Raw genomic sequence first — 21,728 nt, forward strand, 5'->3', positions numbered from 1 at the left:
TTTTTTTTTTTTTTTTTTCACTTTCATTATGAGGTATTGTGTGTAGATTTTTGAGGAAATAAAAGAATTTAATCCATTTTGGAATAAGGCTGTAACATAAGCGAATGTGGAAAAAGTGAAGCGCTACTGCTATATTAAAAGTTGCTTGTTGTATCAAATACCTAAACAGCTACTGCAGCTCAGTGTTCAATTATTTATTCCAACCATGTTGTTTTCAACCTTCTCAAAATGATCCAAATAAAACATCTCCATGCAGATATCAGAGTGGCATAAACTCTGAGACCTGTTCTCTAATAATCTCCTCAGCTGAAGTCACACAGCACCGGTTCCCTTCAAGGCTGGAAACATGTTGGCAAGCACAGGAGAATCTATAGCTCTGCAGTTAAAGATTACTGTGTGTCAGGCTGTCCTTGTTTAACACTGTGCTGAATGTACCTGGTTATACAGAAAAAGGGCAGCTGTGATGCAGGCGCTGCGACAGGCCTGTCATTTAGCACTGTAGGGAAGGCCTGTCGCTTTCACATCGACATGACGGCTTCGTTAGCGTCTGTTAGTCCCGATAAAGCCCCACTACTCCTTGTTAAAGACAATAGACGGCGCAGAGTACATGCTTAATTTTTTCCAACTGCTCAAGCATGACAGAAGGAAGCTTATATTCCTAGAGCCATAAAAAAGTAACTTGTAATCATGTTTTTATTCCTATTGCCAGCTTTTTTCCAGCACAAACTTTTATATGGAAACATCACTCTGGTTTTTATGTCTTGAAATGTCTCATTTTAGAGATTCCTAATAGTTTGCACAAAGATAAATACGTTAAAATAAAGGTTCAGCCATTATTTACTGATATATTTCTGACTTATGGATTTCATAAGGCTAGAAAAGACTTGTAATGTAGGTTCAGGGGTTCATGGGGTTGGCCAAATAATGTTTGATCTGTGTGATTTATATTTTGTGAAAATAGTGGATGGAGTCCAGGCATAAATATATTATTTATGTATTACATGGAACATCACTTTGGATTAACAAACCTTTATTTTTTTTGTAATTAGATAGATAAATAGATAGATAGATAGATAGATAGATAGATAGATAGATAGATAGATAGATAGATAGATAGATAGATAGATAGATAGATAGATAGATAGATAGATAGATAGATAGATAGATAGATAGATAGATAGATTAATTTATTGTGTGGCAATATTATTGTCTAATGAAATAATTAAATCTTGCATTTTTATAAATTCAATTTATTAGGTATTATTTTAGATGATTTAATGAAAAGAAGAAAGAATGCAATAAAGTAGAAAAATTTTATAATTATAATGTTTTTGGTTGTATAACAATAAATAAATAAAAAAAAAATACTGGCATATTCTGACTTAGTTAATTTTATTCAACCAGCAAGTTTTTAAAATAAAATTTACTGTTAATTAACCAGCAAATTTATGTATGTATGTATGTATTTATTTATTTATTTATTTATTTATTTATTTATTTATTTATTTATTTATTTATTTATTTATTTTCAGTACATTTTATTCAACCAGCAAGTTTTTATTCTTTTTTTATTAAATTCACTTTTATTTTTATTTATTTATTTTTATATTTATTTTTAAAGTTAATTTTATACAACCTGCAAGTTTGCTTGTTTATTTATTGATTGATTGATTGATTGATTGATTGATTGATTGATTGATTGATTGATTGATTGATTGATTGATTGATTGATTTTATTTTATTCAACCAGCAAGTTTTTTTTTATTAGATTTACTCTTAATCAACCAGAAAATTGTATTTATTTATTTATTAGTGTTATTTATTTATTTATTAGTGTTATTTATTTATATATTTATTTATTCATTTATTTATTAGTGTTTATTTATTTATTTATTTTATTTATCTATTTAGTTATTTATTTTTCAGTAAATTTAATTTAACCAGCAAGTTTTTATTTATTATTTTTTTTATTAAATTCACTTTTATTCAACCAACAAAGTTATTAATTAATTATTTAAAAAATATTACTATTAATTAATGAATTTATTTATTTATTTATTTATTTATTTATTTATTTTTTATTTATTTATTTATTTATTTATATTTTAAAGTTAATTTTAATCAAACAGCAATTTTTTTTTTTTTTTTTTGGGACCAGAAATGACAGACTTCTGCCAAAAGATAATAAGCCAGTGTACAGGTCTACTATTATTTTTATTTATTTATTTATTTTTTTTATTTAAACATTAAATAACCTTTAGGGCATCTTTTCCCCTTAAATAACAAAAATCTGCAATATTTTTGTAATATTTTAGATATCACGATGATGATGTTTTAACTTCGGTAGAGTTTACAATATTAAGGTATCTTAGAAGTGTCTCCTCATTTTTTTCCAGAGCTGTGTATTTCTAACCAGGGTGAAAATGTCACTAAAGTGGTAAGTGCGATTAAAGTCACTCCAAAATCATGTCCCTTATGAGACGGGATAATGAATTTCAGAAACCATCAAAAATTCAACAAAATGTGACAGAGAGTGCTAAAATGGCTTTCGTTAGCTTCTCCAAAAGTTGTTCTATAAGACTGTCAGAATGCTGCACTTATGTTTTATGCATCTGCACAAGTGGAAACCTGCAGTCTTTATCCAATGCACTGAGACTTGTAGATCTGCAGGCGAGACTGTGCAGCTGCTGTCGAGAGTAAACAGTATTTCGGCAGAGGTTACCTGAAGGTCGCTCTTGTTCGCAAATAGAAAGAAAGTACGCAGGCAGGCTAATTGAGCAAGCGACATGGGGCCGTAATCATGAATGCAACCTCATGCGTAAGGACTGTGGGAGACTGAGTGGCTTTGACCCGTCTAATGTACATGCATACACTAAAAGCACTAAGTGAAGAGCACGGAGGAAATGTCATGTTTAAGTAACTTGTTATGATTACTGTACATGATACCTTTATAACACATCATGGAATCAAACAGGATTTATGTCTCAGGATTTATGTTTGCATGTGTCTTACATACACACACATGCACATACTTGTATATGTGGTTCACCTGGACTAAAGGTCTCAGTATATTCATCATTCATTTTCTTTTGGCTTATAGACTCTTATTTATCAAAAGCTGCCACAGCAGAATGAACCGCCAACTATTCCATCATATGTTTTATGCAGCGGATGCCATTCCAGTTGCAACCCAGGCTTGTTGGAGATACGTTCCCAGGGCTACATATTTAAGAACCACAAAATGGTTCCACATGTTTTCACAAATCCACTAAAGGTCTCTGTGTAGATTTTTAACACTTTCAAATACGTTATTGAACACATTTTCTCATACCTGCCATTTTTTGTAAATCCAGCAGAGGCCGCTGTGTCGATTTCTGCCAATCTCAGTATGCTTCTTGCATGCGTCCATGAGAGAGAAGCTTGTCGGTTTGTTGTGCTTAATATATCTGCTTGCTATCAACTGACCCACACACCCCCGTCCTTAAACCCAACCTATTGTGTTTTCAAAAAATGCATGTTTTTACCATGATTTTTTTTTTTTTTTTTTTTTTAGGTTTTGTTCAAAATGGTTTCTGTAACCATCCTTCACCGAAACAGAAATTGTATGCGCTGTCATACTGCCCTGTAGCATTACTTTTACACAAAATGCAGCCATACTAAGCCCAGGGTACTTTTTGCGGTTCTCAAATATGTAGCCCTGGGCACATATTGCCACAGTGCATGTGCTGGCCAATGTTGTTGTGTTTCGAAGTCCATTTAAGCAGTGTGACACATTTACAACCTTGGCTACTGCAGCATGGGGATGTCAACTGACCCACCCACCCCCTTCCTTAAACCCAAGTGTTTTTAAAAGCAAACTAGAAAAAAAAAAGCCATCAATGTCGCATGCTTTTTACTACTATTTCTTATTCTGTTTCAGGTTTTGTTTGAGCTCGTTTGTGTAACCGTCCTTTGTCTGACTTGAAGCCCAGTCCACTCTGCATCTAAAGTCTGACACTGGTCACACCGGAAAAGCCATCCATAGAGAGGTAAGCAGTCAATGGTAGTACGAAACAGTATGCGCCGTCATACCACCCTCTAGCATTCAGTTTACAGACAAAATGCAGCCATACAAAGCTCAGGACACATTTTGCGGTTCTCAAATATGAAGCCCTGGGCATATATTGCCAATGAGCTTGTGTTGGCCAATGTTGTTGTGTTTAGAAGTCCATTTTGGAGGTGTGCATTCTGAATAAAACACTGCAGCGGTTCGTTACTCTGGTGTAATTGGGCTCACAATTTGGCGTTCCCGAGAGGTCGAGAGAGAGTTTGTGCGTGTGCGTGTGCGTGTGCGTGTGTGTGTGTGTGTGTGTGTGTGTGTGTGTGTGTGTGTGTGTGTGTGTGTGTGTGTGTGTGTGTGAATGAAAGAGCACATGTGCATCCGCCGTGGTGCTGTGTCGATTGTTTTAGGCTGGAATCTGTAGCATCTAGGTGGCTGTTTTTTTTTTTGGGAGGCATATTTAATTGCTATGCATTTTACATTCTTCCTTGGCCCAATATGTACCTGCTATGTGTATAGATATAATGCTGGTATGATATATGAAACACAATCAGAAGTTGGCAAATATATTGAGTAGTTATGTTTGTAAATCTGACTTTGAAAGAGTCAGTGCTTCAGCAGCCACAAGCCTCACCGCATGTCACGCAGCACTCATGTCTCATCAGAAAGGGGCAAACAAAACTCACATTTAGCCTACAATCCATGCACAACATATAGTTTTATCTGTTATCTCTCTCTTTTGATAGTACCCAATTTTAACGTGAGATTTTGGAAACTAGGGGCCTCATATACAAAGACTTGCATTGAATTGCGTTGATCATATTCATATATATATATATATATATATATATATATATATATATAGCAGCAAAACAAAATATTGCAATGCCCGATTTGTCCAATATGGTGCAGCTCTGCTACATAACACCAGTCATTGCAGTAAATTTTCTTGTGTATGCAGCAAGGGCGTAGGTTTGCACTTGACATTGGTGCGGACAGGTAAATCAAACTGGGCAACAGTGTTCAGGGCAACAGTATTATTTCCAGACTATATCAGTCTGCTGTATCATTAGACTGTGCGTTAATGCAGGGGAAAAACACAAGCATTAACAGCTTTATCTTGATGGACTCATTCAGTAGCGAATTTAAGCTTATGTGACTTACAATTTTCATTGAAAAAAATGCCTTATGTCCACCTTTTTTTTGCTGCCGCCATCCTCACATGTGTGTCACACACCTCTACGTTATTCTTGCTCAGGAAATTCTCCCGCAGTTTTAGCGCTGCTTTTATCTGAACGCAGCTACAGCCTCTCACATGACAGCAGGAAAAGGCATAGCCAATAACAATGTTCATATGTGTTTGGGGGCGGTGCGACTTGAGGAGAGAATGTGGTTTAACCCTTTCGGCATGCCCTGGTTAATATAAACAGTGTGATTTTTTTATTTTATTTTTTTTAAGTGAATTAAATTATTGGTGGGGACATTTCGATAGTTGATGGATATTCAGCCTGAAATCACGAGAAAATGTAAGTATTTTACGTTTTGCCAGTTTAGTTTTAGTGTAGTGGAGTTTAGTCATACGTTATTGTATGATTTTAAAAAGGAGGCATGGCACCTAATCCCACCTCTAAACCCAACCGTCATTGGGGGATGAAATTAGATCGTACAAATTCATATGAATAAGCCACTAAATCAAATAGTTACTAATTTCCGTGAGATTATGTTGGGATATTGTTGGGGATGCGTCCCCTCCATCCTTGCTAAATCAACACTCCTGGTATACAGTAGGCATGGGACGATAACCAGTTTCAAGGTTTACCGCAGTTTGGAAAAATCAGGGCATTAAAATCGCAAAAAAATGTTTTGTTATACCGTTTCTAAGGTATATGTAAAGGTTTTTTAAGTGCTTTTTGTGTTGTAATGATATCCGTTTTTGAAGCTAATGGAGATAGTAGAAGTCAAAGGTTTATTTTAATTATGTAGCCTGACATGTTTTCCGTTTCCAAAAATACTATAAATGTTTCCTAAAATGTAATATATTGTGTTAAATGGGAATAAAGTTGTTGTTTTTACTGACATTTAAAACAAAAACACTTATTTTACAGCTGTAAACACAGTGATACCGTCAAACCGTGACATTTTTTTTCCATGGTTATCATACCGTCAGAAACTTATACCGGCCCATGCCTAGTATATAGTAGTACAATTCATGTATGTACAAATTGCACCTGCTTGTAAGTTTGAGCTCTCATTAAACAAGTTGTCAAAAGACATCCTTGCCTTATGCAAAACTCCTACAATCTGATGCATATTAATTGCATTCAGAATTACAATGTATTTGTTAATCATCAGCTGTGAGCTGCATAAAAAAGAGACCTGACATATAAACAATGCAGTTTGGACCATGAACTCCCTGAATAACTGGAATAATAAACGCAAGATCTTTGGACAACATTATTATTAAAGCGTCATTATTTAACTTTGAAAATGCGAGAAGCGAAATCACCCCCTGCTGTGTGGAGAACAAAAAACGCCATACAGTATAACATTACAGCGGGGCTCATCACTAAATGAAGTATGTGTGTGTGTCTTTCAAACCAGCCTCCTAAAATAAAACAGACAAGAGGTTTTATTCCCCCTTTTATATTTTCCCTGATAGCAGTGAGTTATTTTATTGCGGACATGCTACGTGTCTGATACAAGCCATATTGTTTATAAGCCAATTCCGAAGTACACGTCTGTCACACCAAATGAAAGCAATCATTCTCCATAACACTTTCTACAGGTGTTTGGTTGTACCGCATTGACTTATAGCAGAAAAAGCCATTCTGTCTGTTTCTTTATTCACAAACGCTGGTCAGCTTTACCGGATGCTTTTTTTTTCTGAGGTCAAGCATGTTATTGTGATATTCCTATTGCCAATACGAAGCTTGCTTTTCATCAGATGAAGATTAGTAATACAATGTCTCTGAGCGAAAGATTCATCGTGATGCAGAGATAAATCTGAAAGCATGACATGAGACATGAAATATTTGACCCAAGTTTTTGCAATTCCCTTCAATATATTGTGCAGACGGGGGTTCATTTATATATGTGTAATCTACTGTTTTCAACAAAACAAGATAAAGCAAGACTTTAAAAATAAATAAATGAATAAATAAATAAATAAATAAATAAATAAATAAATAAATAAATAAATAATATAACTAAATAAATAAATTAGTTAATAAATAAATAAATAAATAAGTTAAATAAATAAATAAATAAATAAATAAATAAATAAATAAATAAATAAATAAATAAATAAATAAATAAATAAATGTAGACATGGGTTGATTGTCTCTGGTTGAGCTTGACTGTGTAAGTTTTAACATTCTGACGGACGATAAAGACTGAAAACATTTATTTTTTTTTTGGAATGTTATGTACTACATTGTGTACAATTCTCATGCAACCTCTTAGCCAGTGTCAGGCCGTAGATGCACTGGGGTGCTGTTTTTGAACGGCAGTGTTTACGAATAGATCACACCAAAAAGAACACAAGTAATATTGACAAAATATACATCAGTCTAAAGCTACAAGCCTTAAACAGCCATTGTAGTTATAGTTGTTTTGTTTTTTTTAATGAAAATCTTATAAACAATGCATTTAAAAAAATTGTGTAAATTGTACAGAAAACGCTTATTAGATATAGAGTGAATATCATCGTAATAACAAGACTCACACGCATTCACTGCTGTACATCACGATTTATTTTGAAGGGTAAGAGTCCTCAGAACAACCTATAGAGCACATTTAGTCCACCAACACAATAGTTTTGAAATGTGTATGGTTATTAATTTGTTTATGAAAGTGTTTCATATATACAGTACACCTACATACAGTTGAAGTCAGAATTATTAGCCCCCCTGAATGATTTGCGCCCCTGTTTATTTTTTCCCCAATTTCTGTTTAATGGAGGAAAAATTGTTTCAGCACATTTCTAAGCATAATAGTTTTAAAAACCTATTTCTAATAACTTTAAGTTTAGATTTATTTTATCTTTGCCATGATGACAGTAAATAATATTTTACTACATATTTTTCAAGACACTTCTATGCAGCTTAAAGTGACATTTAAAGGCTTAATTAGGTTAATTAGGTGAACTACGCAGGTTTGGGTAATTAGGCAAGTTATTGTAAAATGATGGTTTGTTCTGTAGACTATCGAAAAAAAAAATATTTTTTTTAATTAATAACTGCTTTTATTCTTGGCGAAGTAAAACAAATAAGACAAATAAGAAAAAATATTATCAGACATACTGTGAACATTTTCTTGCTCTGTTAAAAATCATTTGGAAAATATTTAAAAAAGAACAAAAAAATCAAAAGGGGGCTAATAATTCTGACTTCAACTGTATATACACCTACTGGCCACTTTATTAGGTACACTTTACTAATACCAGGTTGGGCCCTCTTTTGCCTTTAGAACTGCTTTAATCCTTCGTTACATAGATTCAACTAGATACTGGAAATATTCCTCAGAGATTTTGGTCCACATTGACATGATAGCATCATGCAGTTGCTGCAGATTTGTCCGCTGCACGTCCATGATGCCAATGTCCTTTTCTACCACATCTCGAAAGTGCTCTATTGGATTGAGTTCTGGTGACTGTGGAGGCCATTTGAGGACAGCGAATTTATTGTCATGTTCAAGAAACCAATCTGAGATGATTTGCGCTTTATGACATGGTGCGGTCTCCTGCTGGTCATAAAGGCATGGACATGGTTATCAACAATACTCAGGTAGGCTGTGGCATTTACACAAATTCTCAATTGGTACTAATGGGAACAAAGTGTGCCAAGAAAATATACCTCACACCGTTACACCACCACCACCAGCCTGAACCGTTGATGATGGATCCATGCTTTCATGTTGTTGATGCCAAATTTTGACCCTACCATCCAAATGTCGCAGCAGAAATGGAGACTCATCAGACCAGGCAACGTTTTGGTGAGCCTGTGTGAATCGTGGCCTCAGTTTCCTGTTCTTAACTGACAGGAGCGGCACCCAGTGTGGTGTTCTGCTGCTGTAGCCCATCTGCTTCAAGGTTGGACGTGTTGTGCGTTCAGAGATGCTCTTCTGGATACTTATTTTGTACCGAGTGGTTATTTGAGTTAATGTTGCTTTTCTATCAGTTGGAAACAGTCTGGCCATTCTCCTCCGACCTCTGGCATCTCTGCCTAAATGCATTGAGTTGCTGTCATGTGACTGGCTGATTAGACATTTGCAATAACAAGCAGTTGGACAGTGTACCTAATAAAGTGGCCGGTGAGTGTATATTACTTTGACACAGGCTTTTATCAGCTTTAACACCCACACCTTATCAGGTCCTGACTACTTTGTATCAGTACAAGTAGCCAAACACACATTTGCAAGAAAAATGAAATGATCTCACATTCAGTCACTAGATTTCAACATTATAGTAAAACTCAAAAATAAATAAATAAAAATCCCCATCTATTTATAAGAAAGTTCATTAAAATCAGCTTTTTAACACTTCAGATGTGCCATACAGTTCATAAGTTTAACACAATGCAGGCAAAATGCAGCCAAAGAGAAAATAAAAGCAGGCGACTGACATACGCCTCCACGAGAACACACAGAACGATATGCCCACACACCGGTAGGTCTGCAACACACTGCGTAGCGAAGCAAACAGAGGTCTCACACTATTTAATGAAACGCACCACACTAACAAAATCCACACACTGTAGACTAACCGCAGACTGGAGGGCGTAGGAGGATCTGATGCAAAGATGCCTGTTCTCTGTAATTGATGAAGACGAGAGAAGATCTGAACTGACCACCAGAGAGAGAACTCAGATTAAGGCTTAAACTGCTCAAACTACAGCAGCTTCCTTTTGGAGGAAAAATGGGGTAATTGGAAATGTAAGGAGTGTAATTGGCATGAGCGCAAACAAATGACTCTTATGTTTCCACATCTGACCACAAGATGGCATCTAGAGCAGAATCCAATCAGTGTAAGTTTCTAAATAATGTATTGTTTAATTTTTAAATTGACATTTATGTATTTGCCAGATCTCTAAATAAAAATGACACAAAGTAATTTCAAACTCTATCAACTTTGTCAAACATTTTATTTTATTTTTTATTTTATTTTATTTTATTTTATTTTATTTTATTTTATTTTATTTTATTTTATTTATTTTATTTTATTTTATTTTATTTATTTGTTTGTTTATTTATTTATTTATTTATTTATTTATTTTTATTATTTTTATTATTTATTTTATTTATTTATTTATTTATTTATTTATTTAGTTAATTTAATTTTATTTATTTATTTATTTTTTTTATTTTTTTTTATTTTAAGCAGCACTCCGTACTCAGATTCACTTTCTCGTTTTCATTTTCTCTATTAAGTGCAACACAGACCTATTCTGAAATTTTAGCCCTTTATAGATTTTTTGAGATCGCAAGTTATGTAGCCAGAGCTACGATTGGCTACATTTCGTCTTTAAAACGAATGCTACGGGGCGGTATGATGCTGTTCCTTTTTGTGCCAGCAGCTGACCAATTATCTCCGTATGTACAGCTTTTCCCCTGTCATCAGTTTGTCCAGTGTCTGCCACATCAGCCGACTTGAGACAAAGAAAGGAGTTGACCACGATGATGGGGTTCGAGTCAAGAATGGTTCCAGAAAGCAGGTTAGACAAAAGCTAAATCTACAAAGAATAAATTAAACAAGTAAATAACAGAGTGAGAATGTGGTAAAATCTGAAAACGTGGGACAAATTAGGCGAGGGCTTTTCTTTTTCTGGATTGCTTTTCAAAACACTGTTGGATGGGTTTAGGGAAGTGGGTGGGCACTGGTCAATTGGTGCTTTTCAAAACACTATTAATGTGGTTTGGGGTCATTCAGTTGGTCGGTCAGTCAGTCGACTGCAGCCTCTGGTGGATTTACGGGAGAACATCAGGGGTGAATGGCATTTGCAAGAAAAATTTGAGCTCTCAAAAAGCGTACACAGCGGCCTCTGGTGGAGTCATGAAAACAAAAACTGCTAAAAACGTATCTCCTGGGACGGATTTGGCACTCTTCAGAAATGTATATAGGGGTATGTTTTCAGAATGAGTTTGATTAGGTGGACCGTGGACTTACTGTATGTAGGGAATATTGAATGAGGGTCTAGGGCAGGGGTCGGGAACCTTTTTTTTTTCGCAAAAAGCCATTTCTGATTTTTTTTTCCAAATGCATTTTTTGAAGAGCCATTAAATGTGTATACATATCTCAAAATGCCTTTTTAAAAATGCATTTGCTACTGTATTACTATAACTTACTAAAAATTATTATAGTATTACTACTAATACTATATTGTTTATAAATAATACAGGATTAAACAAAACCTTAATTTGTGTCCATGCACAACTCAAAAATAAACAAACACGAAGCATCACATGTTGAGCCTTTCCATGAATGAAGAAAGAACTATTTATAGTATTTTTATTTTCGCAATCACCACTCATGAATTTACTTTGAATTTAAGTTGCCATAGAAACGTAAGTTGTTTGCTCTTCATTGGTGTCGCAATTTAATTTTATCTACATTGCCACAAGCACACATTGGTCGAAACGTCCTTTTATTGTTAACTGAGGTCTTATTCATTGTGCTGTATAAAGTTACAATTAAAAAGGGTATTGTAGGTGTATTTTTGATAGGACATATTTAGTAATGGTTCTAATTTTTTAAGCTGTAAATAATTTTGAAGAAAGACAGCTGGAGAGCCACGTATTTTTGGTCAAAGAGACACATGTGGCTCGAGAGCCATAGGCTCCCTACCACTGGTCTAGGGTCTGATTTCTGATACACCCCAGGTACACCTGTCAGTGTGATGCATTATTTCTCAGAGTTCTCAGTCTTTTCTCTGAATGAAACTCTTTTAAAGGGCAGATTATTTTATTTATTTTTTTTTTTTTTAAAGAAAGTCATAATTTTATCATGATTTCGACTTTTTGCCTTCTAGGCTAATTAAGACCTAATATCTCATATTTTTGACCTTACCAGTCAGAATTGTAACATTTTAACATTTGTTTTTAATCATTACATTTTTATATCATTACATTTTCATTTTAGTTGCATATTTTTGGACTTTCTAATCTCACAGCAAAACATAATTAGGTCTTAATCTTGACTTTTTCATATTCTTGTGTTATAAGCTTGAATTTTTGTCATTCGTTTGAGATTTATCCTGTATTAAGTAGTGAAATCTCATCATTTTGACTTTTAATACCGTAGGAATATATGTAAAGATTGCAGCTTTTTCTCATAAATTTGCCTTTTCATCTAATAATGTTAATTCAGTATGAATAATATTGATTTTTAATAGATTTCCGAGCGTTCATCTCTTTAATTTCTCATTCACTGTATTTGATGAAGACAAGTGAACTGAACTGACCACCAGACTGAAAAAAAAAAAGACTTTAAACACAGACTTGTTAACTTTTTAAGAGGGTTTGACGTCAGAGTTTGGTGTAAAAGTAGTTTTCTAACATCAGGCAGCTTGAAAAGGTGGTCTGAAGTGCCATTCAAGTCAACTTGATGGAGTTTGCGATTGGTATAAAAGCACAAAGTCTTCACCCGTGGAAGTGATGTATTATTTCTCAGAGCTTCTTTTCTCTGAATAAAATACTTTCAAAGGGCAGCTTGCAAAATCTATTCTTAACAAGCAATATTGTGCCTTGGTTTCCAGTAATGGAATCGAAAAATTGTTGAATCCTTTAGTCCATTTATGAATGTGCCTGTGTATTTATACTGTATGCATAAATATCCAAATGCACTGTGTGTATTTATGGATTTTTTAAAAAAAAAAGTGCTGCATGTGTATTCAAAGATGTGTTGCAAAGGTTTTACAATTTAATACACTTTATTACAGCAAGTTGTTACACAAGTTCTAAGTACTTACTATAGTTATTACTAGTAATTATGCATAGTAACATGCAATAACCATAAACATTAGCCACATTGTAACTACAACCATATAAGTACAGTATGTGATATAGCGAGTTTGAACCAATCTGGGCATGGAGGAGGGACAATGCATCAATGTATCATGTCTGGTTTGTCCGGAGACACAGTGACGAGCGTTTCTTTATCAAATCAGCGTTGTCAAATTTTGATGACGTAATCGCACTGATTCCGGAGCCTCTGAAAGTCCGCGAATGTTATGTGATACATCACTGGAAAGCTTAGATTCTCTTCTTTATGCCAATCTTTGAATTGTATGAATCTGATCAGCGGATCAAAAGTTATTAAACATTTAAGAGCAATACTTATTTTTAGCCGCGGGCGGCTGTCTCGGTCTTTAAGGGTTAAAACCGTTGATATGCAATTGTTCATGGTATGATAATCGTGCACGTTCAAATCGTGGTAGACCGTCATACCGGTATATTGTTACAACCCTAATGTGGACATATTTAATAGTGCTCATGGTTAAATAAACGAAAAAAATGTATATTGTATTGCGTTGTATATTTATATATCCACATCTAACCAGTATGTAATAATTTGACATAACAAAACAGTAATTCTGATGTTCAATTATTTCCTGTGAAATACTCAGCTGATGTTGTTGCAGACACATTTTGCAAAGAAGTTCCATACCATTACAGCAGATTATTTTATATACTTCACAGCCTACAACTGTTGGAAGTACATCAAACTAAACATAATACTATAAACAGGATGCTTTGGAAATTAGTATTGCACACAGTCTTATCTGTCAAACCTTCTGTTTTTTTTCCTGGGATCTCCCGTAATTTTAATCTTTCTATGAAGGGTGGCAATAATACACACAACCCATACCGCCAAACCCCTTGCTCTTAAATGTGAGTCTGTTCTGTGCTTTTGTTTTATTTAGGCATGAAAAACTTTGAAATAACTATAAAAATGGTAAAATTCCCTTCCTGTTTATTACAGGTGCAATCTGCAACATTTTTAGCAAGACAATGATCCAAAACACAGCCAAGGAAACTCTTAAATGCTTTCAGAGAAAGAAAATCTAGCTGTAGAATGGCCCAGCCAATCACCTGACCTGAATCCAATAGAAAATACAAAATATAGATCGGATTTGAAAGACGAAACCCACAGAACCATCAAGATTTTTACACTGTTGAAGTGTGAAAAACCCTCTCCTGAGCAATATATGTGACTTCATTTGGTATTTACCAAGACCTGATTCAATTCCATGTCGACAGTTCCTTTAGGACAGTTCCCAAGAAAAAATAAATACATAAAATCATGACGTGTTCAACTTATTTCCACCATTGAAAATACACTATTTCACATACTGTACAGTATATTCACTCACTCTAAACTGGCTCCAAACTCCACCAAGTTTTCAGAAATCACCTAAATATGTACTGTAAAATGTTTCACTCCTCCATCCATCCATATTCATTATTTTTTTAGCAGCACTCAATCATCTCTGTGCTGAGGTGACTGGTGAAAGTAACTTCACCAGACACAAGCTTTGAACTTTTGAAGAACACATTTCTCACTGGATTATACAGCAATTTCCTCTTTTCAATCTTTTCAAGTTGGTGGAGGTGACTGTATGTGGTACTGCATGGGTATACTATCACCTTCACATGTGTGATTTTTGCGCCATCAGGTTTAAACTGCTGTATGGTTGACCATTATATTTGTTATTTATGTAATGTATTATCTATCTATCTATCTATCTATCTATCTATCTATCTATCTATCTATCTATCTATCTATCTATCTATCTATCTATCTATCTATCTATCTATCTATCTATCTATCTATCTATCTATCTATCTATCTATCTATCTATCTATCTATCTATCTATCTATCTATCTATCCATCTATCTATCTATCTATCTATCTATCTATCTATCTATCTATCTATCTATCTATCTATCTATCTATAGTCTGTCTGTCTGTCTGTCTGTCTGTCTGTCTGTCTGTCTGAAACAAACGAGTTAGGATAAATATGTCTTGCGGTTTATCATCACTTTCATGAACTAACACATTATACTAACACTTTTCACACAATTTTCTCTCACTAATGTTTTCACAAATAGTTTGTCATGTGTTTTTGCATAGCGAGTGCTCAGTTTCAGAGACTATTTGGAATAAATGTCTGCCAACTCAATTTAACACATACAAAAACTTCTATTTATCTAAGAGATTCTTAATATACAGTATTTGAAATCATTAGAAGGAAGGCTGTTAAGCGGTCAGTAAACTGCACAGTTAAATAAAAACAAAATGACAACACCTAGTATGACTTTTTAGGATAAGATAGACTAGGTATTATTTGTATTGTAGTTATAGTGCCTTAAATGTTTCTATAGCAGTGTTTCTCAACCAAATTCTTTGCGGACCACCAGCACTGCAGATTTTGGATGTCTCTCTGTCACACCCATTACAGGTCTTTTAGTCTCTGCTAATGAGCTGATGATCTGAATCAGGTGTGTTTGTTGAAAGAGACATGGAAAATAGGCAGAGTTGGTGGTCATCCAGGAATGTGGTTGAGAAACACTGTACTATAATAATGTCACAGAATTGTTTTTTTTTTTTTTTTGCATTTTTTTAAAATGCAAAATGGAGTAATTTATTCTTTTTTTTTTTGCGATTTTATTACCCACATAAACAATTGGTCACAGTTTATTTTGATGGTCTGTTTGTTGAATTTAAGTTACATTGCATCTTCACGCCAACTAATTGTCATTAGATTATAAGTAGACTGTTACGTTGGGGTTTGGGTTAGTGCTAGAGTAAGTTGACATGTGCTTAAAAAATGTCTTATAGTGAGTTAAATTTCTGTTGAAGGAGCAGTGTCTACAGATATTAAGCAGACAGTCTACTAATACTCAAATTGACCATCAAAATTAAGTGGTACTAAACATTTTATCTGACCTGATATCACTTTTTCACTGTTAAAAAAACAATAATAAAATAAATAAATAACTTCCTGCATACCTTTTTTAAGTTGACTCAACTTACTCGAGCACTAACCCAAATCCCAACCTAACAGTCTAAGCAAAGTGTATATTTTTAGTGAGTTTGATTGATGTAAGTTGAGGTGATTACACCATCTGACCAAAGTCTTGTTGTCTATACATTTGTTAATAAAGTCAACTAGAATGGTAAAGAAAGTGTTCTTGCAGGACTCCCAGAGTTCATCAAAACTCTTTAGATTTATCTTTAGTACCACCTCCTTCATCTTACCCCAAACATGCTCAATAATGTTCATGTCTGAGGACTGGGCTGGCCAATCCTGGAGCACCTTGACCTTCTTTGCTTTCAGGAGCTTTGATGTAGAGGCTGGAGTATGAGAAGGAGCGCTATCCTGCTGAAGAATTTGCCCTCTCCTGTGGTTTGTAATGTAATGGGCAGCACAAATGTCTTGATAGCTCAGGCTGTTAATGTTGCCATCCACTCTGCAGATCTCTCACACGCTCACATACTGAATGAAACCCCAAACCATGATTTTTTCTTTACCAAACTTGACTGATTACTGTCAGAATCTTGGGTTCATGCTGGTTTCAGTAGGTTTTTTGCAGTATGTGTGGTGATTAGGATGCACTTCAACAGATGATTCATCTATAAAATCTACCTTCTGCCACTTTTCCAGATGGTCAACTAGAAGTCAAGTTATTTTTTATAGCTCTTACAACTGGGATTGACAAGACTTTTGTCAGCTAGTGTAGAAATTTAAGTCTACAAAAAAAAAAAAAAAAAAACTGCATGAAGCTGCCTTTCAATTTTAAGTCCAAATAACTTTTTATTGTTTACACTGTTGAAAATCCCATGTTAATCAAGAAAGCATTAAACATGTAATGAAGGTCAAACATTTCAATGATGATTTTAGTGTAAAGTATCTTGTGCATTATTCTGATCTATCCATTGACTGTAGATTCACTGCCAACACATGTTAAGCTGAAATGAAAAAGCCTGGGGCGTTTAACATATGCCAGTGATGTGAAAATTTTGCATATAGATGGAATAACATTGACCTGTGTAATCCGAAGCATTTCATGCTACTATCTGGGTCAATAGTTCAGCTTTGTTGCTCTGGTGCCAGATTTCCTTTCTTGCATGCATTCAAAAAATATGTATGGTTGCATTTTCAACCTTGTATGTTTGTATAAATAATAAGAATAATAAGAATAATCATTGTACATAATAATGATGGCAAAACATTTAGATGAGATCAGATGAGATAAGATTATCTACTCTAACAGACCTATATTATCAGGTTACATCATGTCAGGATTTCCTTTCAAAGTCAGTGAATTGGTCCTGCAAACCTCATCAGAATGATCTACAGGTTTGCCCGTCTGTGTCTACATAATGCTTCTGAAAGCAAACGTGTGTCTCTTGACAGTGCGTACCCTGAAGAGAACGAATAACCTATAAAAACTTGTGTTCAATCAGAAACTCAGCATGTCTACATGCCATTACAGTACATGCTGCTGTGCTCTCAAAGCCTGGAACACTTAAACATTTAATTCACACTCATGCTATCTGATAGACGTATAGACGCCTTGTCATGGTATTTCCGTCATTTACTCACTTTTATGTAATATATTTTTTGTAGAATACAAAGAGATTTTATATATATATATATATATATATATATATATATATATATATATATATATATATATATATATATATATATATATATATATATATATATATAAACATAAATTCAGAGTGTTCATATACTGAAATTCATCACCACCTAAAATGTTTTATTTATTTTTGTATGTATTTATTTATTTGTTTGTTTGTTTGTTTATTTAGTTATTTGTTTATTGCTATTATGCAGCAATTCAAGTTTTCTTTTTTTATATATTTAAAAACTTTAATTATAAATTATTAATACGTTTAATGTATATTTTAACTTTATTTTAAGTTTAATGTGTATATTTATTTTTATTTTATTTTTTAATTTATTATTATTATTAATACCTTTGACTTTTTAATTAATTAAACAGTCCAGTATTTTGACAAAATAGACAACAGTTTCCAACATTATTACTATTATTATTATTATTATTATTATTATTATTATTATTATTATTAATAATAATAATAATAATAATAATAATAATAATAATAATTTTGAAATATTTTTGAATGATCATGAGACACTAAACAATTGGATTAGTAAGCTTAATGTGTATTTTAATCTTCTTCTTCATCTTAATAATAATAATAATAATAATAATAATAATAATAATAATAATAATAATATGTGCAAGTGAATTCATTTTATTTATTTAATTTTCATTTTTGGGTTATTTATTTTAGTACATTGATTAAAAACATTTTCAAATAAATGCTTTTGACTTTTTATTTCATCAAACAATCCAGCATTATTTAAACAAGTGTACAATTTTGACAAAAAATAGACAACTGTTTCTAACATTTAATAATAATAAAAATAATATTATTTGAATTAGTTTCAATGAAAATTAAAATGACATTAAAATAAATAGAGTAATTTTGCTGAATAACAGCAATACAGTTTTGCATTACAGGAATAATTTACATTTGACAAATATGTCCCACTATTTATTTATTTACTTATTCAATGCTATTATGCAGTAATTGAACAATTACAGTTTTTATATATTTAAAAAAAAACATCTTTAATAATAAATGATTATTAAGTGTAATGTGTATTTTAATATTTATTGTTGTTCTTCTTCTTCTTTTTTTTAGTGTTATTATTATTTTATTTATTTATTGTTTTTCTTTTTGGGTTATTTATTTTATTACGTTGAGTAAAAGCTTTTTTCTATGTTAAATAAATGCCTTTGGTTTTTATTTCATCAAACAATTCAGCGTTATTTAATTGATTGTCAAATTTTGACAAAAACTGTTTCCAACATTTATAATACAAGTAATACTTCTGATTAATGATCATGTGACACAAAAAAAAAAAAAACAGAGTATAGATGCCAATTAACAGCAATACAGTTTTGCATTACAGGAATAAATTACATTTGAAAAAAGAAAAAAAAAACATACATGTTCCTTTGTTTATTTATTTATATATATTTATTTATTATTATTTTTGAAAACAAACATATTTTCAATCTAATGCATGCAGCCAAGGCAAGAGACTTCTTTCAAATAGTTAACACATCTTTTCTAAACCCATTAAAGTTCAAACATTTGTTATGTGGTTGTCTAATAACTATATCTCAACCCTTGTTCTTTTCAGAGCTTGTGATCGCTGTGTGCTTTCAATATATGGGAAAGAACAGAACGGCAAAACACATATCTTTCATTTTACACCACGCAGACTTAAAGTTATGCGTTTGAGACGAAAACTAATGAAAGCATTTCAGTTCGTGGATGAACTAACCTTCACTTCTGAAGCTAGATCAAATCATCTCTAAGCATCCTTGTGTTTTAAGCCCAGCGAATCTATTCCGCGCTGCTTTATTTATATCCTTGCGTTGTGCGTTTTTATTGCAGGCCATAAAAAAAAGAAAGCGACGAAGAAAAGAAGAGTAATGCAACAAGACAAAACACAGACTGCCACATCCACTGCCACAACAGTTTCACCTCAAAGGCAAATCTATCTTTCAGTCTGGTCATTCTTCGCTTTTATCTGTCTTTAGCTCGCCCACCCTGCTTCGTCCTCTTTTTTTCTGCCTGCTTTGATTCAGACATCATTCCTGCGCTGGCCCTGGCCAAGTGCCTCATTAAGCTGAAATGCTTCTAGTCAGCCTTTTGAAACATCTCTCTGATATGATGCCTCTGCCAAAGTTTCTCCCCTCTGCAAAGCACGCGAGGTCCAAAGTGCTGCGTATTACATTAATCTTGCACGCTGACTAATATGGCATCACTCCAGACTGTCATGAGATTTTGGAGAGTTTTCAGCAATTGCACCTGTCAAGAAGTTGATCTCTGGCTCAGCAGGAACATTTAAGCCCTGCTTTAATATGCGCGGCGAGGGAAAAGTTTGTTTCATTTTAGTTCATGTGGTTTTAGGCATAATTAGAGTGTTATAATTCATTCATTCATTTTCTCTTCAGCTTAGTCCCTTTATTAATTAAGGTTCTCCACAGCGGAATGAACCGCCAATTTATCCAGCATGTTTTTTTTTTTACGCGGTGGATGCCCTTCCAGCACTGGGAAACACCTATACACACTTTCATTCACACACATACACTAGGGAAAATTTTGTTTACCCGATTCACCCTAGCGCATGTGTTTGGACTGTGGGGGAAATCGGAGCACCTGGAAGAAACCCACGCCAACGTGGGGAGAACATGCAAACTCCACACAGAAATGCCAACTGACCCAGCCAGGGGTCGAACCAGCGATCTTCTTGCTGTGAGGTGATTGCACTACCCACTGTGCTACTTTCATCTTTCTTAAAACACATAAACACAGCTACTCTCTCAATGAAATCCACGTTAGCCATTTAGCAACGAAGCTAGAGTCACCGGGCGGACAAAAGCCCTATCTATTGTGAGGTTGAATCTAATTCGATGCTCGAATGATGCGAGTAAACTCATAACGTTCACATGTCTATATCAAATAGCATGATTTATTCACACGTTCCGCGTCTGGTGCAAACACAGCATTAAGCTTGTTGACTGTTACTTCTGCCTAAATAAACAGTTTTATTCATGTCACCTCATACTTATCATCAAAATGTGACCAATCAAATGCTCCCTAGGGGCCCTATCATAAGCCCGGCGCAGTGTGGCGCAAGACGTGGCGCAATAGTCTTTTGGTAGTTTCAGCTTGGCGCAAGATTGGTTTTGAGGCGTTGCGCTACGCTGTTTAAATAGCAAATGCATTAGCGCTCATTTGTGCGCCCATAGGCGTTCTGCTCTAAAAAGGAAGGTGTTCTGAGGCGGACCGCTGGCGCGTTGCTATTTTGAGAAACTAAAAAAGATTTTTCATTAGACCAAAACTAACCCGGTCTAAACTCCGGCACAGAGTTACGCCTCGCTTATGCACTGCTTAATACGCACAAGAGAGCAATAGGCAAATATCTTTACATATGAAAAAATTTAAATATTAAGGATATATATAGGATATAATAAGAATAGATATAAGATATAAATATAAAGGATTAAAATATTACAAAACATATTATTTTCTAGCCTACATAAATATGAAAAATCACTGCTTTTATGTCTTTTTCAGTTCATTCATAACAATTTGCTTTTGTATAATGTTATTATTATTAGCAGTATTATTTATTATATGCATATTTATATTTGTTTTATTAAAAACAAGCTTAGATTTGCCCACGTGTCAGGTTTTAGACCATATGGGGCATGGCAGGTGTATTTGGAAATAACTCAGTATTTTGAGCACACTTGGTAATTATTGTTTATTTATTCGTTTGCTGGAAATTAGAACTGAATTTAGAAATAGTTTTGAAACAAATATTTGCGCTTAACAAACAAAATTACTTATTTATAGACTAATTGATGTCTGTGCGTAAAGGTTTCCCTTTCCAAGAGTGAATGTGAAAGTAGTTCCATTATCTCTCATTCTCACGCAGTAGATGCTCTGTTTAACAGTTTTCTGTTAAAAAACTGTTAACTGTTAACTGTTTGCTTGTGAAATGCTCATTTTTTCCACTTAGACTTACTTTGTGTCCTGTAAATAGTGAA

The 21,728-nt window shown here is 33.7% G+C and overlaps 1 long non-coding RNA gene across 6 annotated transcripts in view; it reads left to right on the forward strand.

Annotated features, from left to right (window-relative positions):
* Positions 1–21,728, forward strand: part of LOC147846654 (uncharacterized) — a 124,718-nt gene that overhangs the window by 41,332 nt on the left and 61,658 nt on the right. For all 6 annotated transcript variants that reach the window (XR_015476120.1, XR_015476119.1, XR_015476123.1 and 3 more), the window contains 2 exons: positions 3,920–4,028; positions 10,638–10,749. This is a non-coding gene — a long non-coding RNA (uncharacterized LOC147846654). The remainder of the gene's footprint in view (positions 1–3,919; positions 4,029–10,637; positions 10,750–21,728) is intronic.

The sequence above is a fragment of the Danio rerio genome, chromosome 1, assembly GCF_052040795.2.
Source record: "Danio rerio strain M-AB ecotype USA chromosome 1, GRCz13ab, whole genome shotgun sequence".
Taxonomy (NCBI): Eukaryota; Metazoa; Chordata; class Actinopteri; order Cypriniformes; family Danionidae; genus Danio; species Danio rerio.